General features: G+C 41.6%; 1 protein-coding gene across 2 annotated transcripts in view; it reads left to right on the top strand.

Moving 5' to 3' along the window:
- The first annotated feature begins 1,665 nt into the window (after nt 1-1,665).
- The window catches only part of ST3GAL5 (ST3 beta-galactoside alpha-2,3-sialyltransferase 5), a 495,924-nt gene continuing 491,004 nt past the window's right edge, over nt 1,666-6,585 (top strand). Inside the window, exon 1 of one of the 2 annotated variants that reach the window (XM_085642613.1) lies at nt 1,666-2,350. The gene's annotated coding sequence lies outside the window, so the exon portion shown is untranslated. Of the gene's footprint in view, nt 2,497-6,585 lie in introns of both variants that reach the window. The other variant, XM_085642614.1, reaches the window with a different exon arrangement.

The raw sequence follows: 6,585 nt of genomic DNA, 5'->3' as shown, positions 1-6,585 counted from the left end.
TTAAATGCCTCTATGAAACCTTCTTGGGAAGTGAGATTTGAAATGGCTGTGGTGGATGGTACTCTATCTAGAGGTGAAAGGGTTGTTCCACCTGTGGGTTTGTGCAGCATGCTTGATGAGTTATGCCATGAAGGTCATTCAGGTATCGTTAGAACGAAGTCTGTTGTTAAAAGATTATTCTTGTGGCCTAGTGCATTTTTGTGTTAAGAGAGTCGTTTGTGAGTGCTGTGCTTGTGCCACTGCAAAGTTCTTGCAGACTTTACGCCCACCTATGAATGAAGGACTTCTCCCAAGGACCCTTGGGAAGTAGTAGCCATTGATATTTTGGGACCAATCAGTGAGTCCCATAAGTATTTAATTGTTCTGATTGATTTGTTTTCAAGATGGCCTGTGGTCAAAATTGTTGAAAAGGCTGATACTGATTCTGTTTTGGAATTTTTGGATGAAGTATTTATTTACATTTGAGGGCATACCTGCTTAGATTATGAGTGACTATGGTATCCAGTTTTTGTCCAACAAGGCCAAAACATATTTTGGAAAACTGGGATATAGCAGAGAACCAAATCGTTATATAACCCGAGGAGGAACAGAATGGTGGAAAGATTTAACAGGGTTCTAAAAGGCACCATTCAGTTGGCCATGAAATATAATCGTGATTGGATCACCCAGTTGGGGAAGACAGTGTGGCATATCGTGCCACTTGCAAAGACTTAGCTTGATTACTCCAGTTTGTAATTATGAGTGGTAGGAAACAAAGATCTAAGTATGCTCCCGGTTGGTTGTTCTCTACAGGAATGGAGTCATAGTCTAAGGATGAAGTGCAAAACCGTATATAAGCTGTGCATAATAAAAGTAAAGAATACTATGATGTTAAACATGGAGTGAGAGCAGTAAGAGTAAATGTAGGTGATTGGGTGCATGTTAAGAAGCCGGGTTTGGTTGCCTGAAGGCGGGAGTCAATACTTTAAACCAGAAGAAGTGGTGGACCTTTTGTAAAATGCTGTGAGGTTGTGGAATGAAAAGGTGTGGAACCTAAATAGAATCGCTATACCGAGACGGATTGATTGTAGAAGTTAGGGTGAATTTCACTTGGTGCAGGAAGAAATTGAGAAGGATGACTGGTGGAGATTTGGTTTCGAGGGAACAGGTGTCCCATGGTCATAGTACACTGTTACCCGCAAGTGAATATGATGGGAAAATCATTCGGGATGGTACATTGGATACAACTAGTGATTGCGTCCGTTTAGAGACCCAGGAGCTGGGAGAAGTTGGCTTTGAGGAGAGGGAGGAGTCTGCCACATGTCAAGTTTCTGTGAGAAGGAAGGCTCCAGGCTAGTTAAGAGATTACATTGTTAGCAATAAATAAGGAACGGTGTTCCACGATAATGTACACTTTTAACTGAAATGCTGCACCAAACGGGTCATACATGTTTATGGATGTATCCATGAACACAGCTACCTTGGTTGTGGACAATCGATTTATCATTTTTTTTTTGCATGTTTATTAATTTGACTTTTTTTTCTTTGGTTTCTTGTGGGGGGAAAAGGGGATGTGTTATGTTGCTTAGTAACACAGAATGTTTCTAAGCATTACATTCATAGAATGTTTATGTTCAATAGCATGACGGGGAATGGGCAATCGGGAAATGGACACGTTGGAGGAAGGTTATGTCCACCGGTGCTCCTCAGCTGGAAGGATGTAGCTTACTTATACTTGGGGTTGCGTGCTTATTTCGCAACATTTTGGAGTACATAACGATACAAATACTTGCTTTTGCTGACCTTTACTGTGTTTTCTTTATTTTACAAGCTCTCCATTAAAACAACGACCATGCCGTAAGAAACCTACAAGAGCCACAGTCCTCAAGACCATTGCTCCCCCGATCCCAATCCACATCCAAAGAATGTTTCTGAAATTTGGGCGGGGCGGCGGTTACAATTTGCTGGAGGCCCCCACAATTTTACGTAAGTGGAGAGCGGGTCTTCCCGTGAGCGCGGCCTGCGGTGAGCCTTCTCTCGGCAGCCCAGGCTGCGCTTCACACGCTGGCTGCCGCCGCAGTGAGCAGACACAGGTCGCCTCATTCCTCAGGACTCCGGGACCCTCCCTCTCCCCCGCCCCTCCTTGTGACGACGGAGCCGTCCCGCTATCTGCCCACGGCGGAAGGAGGGGTCCGGGCCGGCTGAGTAACTGTCGCAGAGCAGAGGAGCCACGGCTGAGGTACGCATCCCGGCACCGTGGCCGCTCGGAGATCCCCGAGCCCCGCACGAGAGAATGGGTACAGGATGAGAGAGGCGAGGAGACGCGCGCTGGGCAGCCTTCCTTCCGCGGCCGGGGACTTCTTCACAGCCGGTACGTGCGTCTTTTTGTGGAGCCCAAGGCCCCTTGTCGCTTCTCTGGCGCTGTCTCCCTCCCTACCAGCCCAGGGTCGTCACGTGGCGGCACAGCCCCCACTTTACCGGCCCATTTGGTTCAGCGAACGGGGTGAAGAGGCGGAGGTACGAGGTGGGGTCTGGGTGGGCATTAATCTAGGGAGCAGTGAAACTGAATGCAATGGAGGGGGTGTGTATATATATATATTTGTCTTGCTAGAGTTGTAATTTTGTAATTCTCTGTGTGTGTGTGTGTGTATGTATATATATATATATATATATATATATATATATATATTAGTGAATTGGTTTGCCAGAGTTGCATTTCTATGTGCTTAAAAAGAACAGGGACTGTTGAGCCATTTAGTTACAACTTCAAATAAGCGTTTCCACAGGCCAGCATTCCTGCTGTGCTTCCCATCGACATTGAAAAATTAACATAATGGGAGTACTTTGCTTTTGAATGACCCTCATGGTTATTCGCACACTTTCTCATTCATAACATTAGCCCCTGAGCAAACGCTTTCGCTTTCATATGGCAAATATCGGTACATAAAGCAGCGCTCAGAAAACGAGAGGGCGACACTATACGAATAACGTTAACAAATTGCTGAAGGCACGCAGCGCAAGTCCAGTCTCTTGTCACACCATACGAGGGGCCTGGGAAGCAAATGCCTCCCTGATCGGTTACTTCCCCATCCTACACTTGAAATTAAGCCACTTTTTGTTCAATGTATGAGCGGAAATTAGGTATGTTAAAAAAACACACCTAAAGGCAAATAGGTTAATATGATGAGATTTTGGCATATGCATACTGTGGTAAGTATTAACAACATTACTTTCTTGTGACTCACGGAGATGATGTGGCGTAACTACCGGAGCTGCCGACTTGGAAACCAGGTTCGAGTCTCGTCGTCGGCTCAACATTCTGTGATTCTGTGCAAATCACTTAAGCTCCCTGTGTCATATCTGCATGGTTTTTAACTTTTCAGGGTTCTTGGCTCATATCTGAAACGTCTGGTTTTAAAAAGTTTGTTGAAAGAATTGGACTGAACGAGTAGTTTATATGGCCAGTATAGGAAATTGTTAATATCTTGTTGAAAGTGTAATGCTTAATATTGCACTTTGCCATTTGTAACGTTGTTGCTAACATTTGTTGCAATCATGCAATTTAATGGCACTTAGTTTACTACTTTTATAAAATGGAAAGCGGAATTGACCTTGATGGATTGGAAACTTATATCTGCAGATAATAGCAGATGTCAGATGCGGCGTTTACCTGGCTGAGCCATCCCCTGGCTTGTGTGTGATATGCTGTTCAGACCCACTTCTTTACGCTCAAACCCGATTGCTCTCTAGCGATTGCACAATGAATGTTACTTAGTTCTAAATCATAATTGGCCTTCTAAATGAGTTCTAACCAGTATTTTGAACCCCTTCTTGTTCATAAAAGTATAATTACCCCATCTTCTCTCTCGACCCCATTGCCTTATTACTTTCCACTCACTCCAGATGGGTAAGAGGAGGATTAGACCAATGTAGGTTAACTGAGCTATTTTGTTGGCCAGCGGATTTGACACACCTTTCCCATAGGGCCATTACAGTTATATATGTGCTAGGTGCTTAGAGTTGTGTTGTATCAACCTTAAAGTGCTAAAAAATATGCAGATTTTAAGCTCCTTGGCTAAAAGATTTGGTATCGTCTTGTCAAACTGAATTTGGACTTCAACTACTTAAAAGATTCTGGACTCTGCATTGTTGGCATAGTTTTAAAATTGATTTGTTTAGGTAAGAATGCGCAGACCACTTAGCTACTCATTAGAACAGTGAGGCGGAAGTGTTACCTTCCAGTTTTTGACCTCCTTGAGTGTTCTTGGAAAAAATGTGAGTTTACTTCCAATATGTAAACATCTGGCCCGATGTTAGTTTTTTCATGGTCTCAAAAACTCACTATTATCATGTTCTGTGGAGCAGTAGATGCTTTATTTAGCTCCTTCTTTGACTTTATATCCAACCTCTTGATGTTTGCTAAGTGCTTTGGGTTGCCTTTGCAAAAGTGCCTAGAGTGGGGATGCACACATGGCAAACTTGTAGGCTAAGCATGGATAATATAAATTTAGTTTTTCTAAATTTGTAGCAGATACATTTGTTATGTAAATATATGAAAAATCTAGAAGTGGATCTTCCAGACCTGCTCTGGATGTTGGGCGATTATCGTGGCATGTGCAATCACAGCTAGCTTTATACAGTTGAAGTTTCTTTGGTGGCCTGAAAAGTCACTCCAGTATTTCCGAAGGATGTTAATGGGATGCACACAATACCCTACATTAGTGTCTCCAGCAGTGGTCACTTCAGTTTCCAGTCTATGTAGAAGTTCCTTACTTAAAACACTTTCTGTTTTGTGGCATTCATGTGCATGTTTTACAGTATATTATGCTGTTGAAAGGGTTTCTTAGTATGAGGCACAGTTTTTTTTTTATCTTCAGTTTTGCTAGCAAACGATTCGCTTTCCCACTCCCAACAGTGTTCTCTATTTTGCGCACTATGTACACAGACCCACTTACTTCAAAGACCACTGTTCGGACTTCATCTTTGGGAGGAGTATAATTTGTTATGATCTCGCAATCTTCACCTTGTCTGTTTCAATGACGCACTTCTTACATTTTGTGCTCTCTGGCTCGCACAAACTTCTGAATTACAGGAAATATACATATGCCAGAGAGAAGGCAAGTTGTATATAAATTCGTTTATTATTATACAATGCTGCAAGAAGGGAATATTAGAGGAGTGTGTGTTTTTAACGTTGTACAATGAAATGGTTTATTGGCATAGTTGAACTGCAGTACTCTTTAGACTGGAGGACAGCGGTATTTGTAAACTTATTTCATTTGTATGGTAAGATGAGGGTACATTGTAATGTACAGATTGTTTTGCACTAAATAGTGCATGGGGCGCAATAGTCCGATATTGGAAATGACTTCAAATTTACAATGGAATGATCAGCAACAGAGCAGTTAAGCATTTTCTACCAGCGCTTGTGTGGAGATGAAGCACGCGTCTTTTCTCACGTTTGCTTGAAGATGAGTGTACTACTATATTTGACGTTGAAACAAAACTAAGCCTGCATCAGCGTGGAAGTAAGGGGGAAAATCGCTATATCAAACGAAAGTTTATTTAGACCCTCGTATGCGTAAGATGTATGAGAAGGTTGATAATAGTGTGTAAATACAGAAATAAGAGGTAGCAACACTTAAGAATGATCATACCACATTTTTGAGTTCCAAGGTTTATGCTAGATCTGTTATACAGGGCACTATAAATATTGGATTAAACTGCGGAATAAGTAATCGTGCAATGGTTCAAAGATACAGTTGAGATTATGGTTTATAATGAACACAGTATCAAAAGGCAATCTATAAATAAGAAATCATGGATTACGTTGAACACTGAAAATAATGTAAATTTACAAGTAACATGGATATATGAGCGCAGAGCATGTTTGTTGAATAAATTGGAATGGATTTTGTTTTTGTATCAGAGACAGAGAAGCCACATAAATATAGGTATAAACTTATTTGTGCCAGAGAGAACACATAAGAATATGGAGACAATTGTATTGATGTTAATAATGATACTACGGGGAGATGAAATGAAAATGTTGGTGTACATTGTTTGCATCTTCAGGTATTCTAATGAAGAATCACATGGTGCAAACCGCTTGGAGTCTTATCAAGCGCACAAGTGGCCTATGTATGTTCAGTGTAATGTGATCGAAATCAACAAAATTGAATAAAAAGTTGTTGCTTATAAACTGAATGAGTGGAACAAATGATTCAAGAGATACCGTGAGGTAAAAAGCATATCTTGAGAATTGAATAACTATAAGAAAAGACCTTGTAGTCGGTCATTCCAGTGATGTGGAAAGAATCTGGGAAAGCCATCCGGTATCGAGTATAGGTAGATGCATGGTGCAGTATGTTAAACCCAGATCTGTGACTGGGGTGAGTGTCTGAAAAGTTTCAGCGCTCCGTCCATCATCTCCTTGTGTTTGCAGTACGTTAGGGAACCAGTGTTCTTGCTTCCGAGAGATGCAATTAAAAAAATCAATTAATAACGAATAATAATTTTGCACTACACATCAATCCGGATTTTTAAAGCATAGCTAATCATCAGATAGGGTATCCATGCGCTTGCAAGTCCCGGAGGCTTGGGGAG

The sequence above is a fragment of the Triturus cristatus genome, chromosome 2_2 (assembly GCF_964204655.1).
Source record: "Triturus cristatus chromosome 2_2, aTriCri1.1, whole genome shotgun sequence".
NCBI classification, from domain to species: domain Eukaryota; kingdom Metazoa; phylum Chordata; class Amphibia; order Caudata; family Salamandridae; genus Triturus; species Triturus cristatus.
Note: the sequence above shows the minus strand (reverse complement) of the source record. Positions and strands in the feature narration are given on the sequence as shown.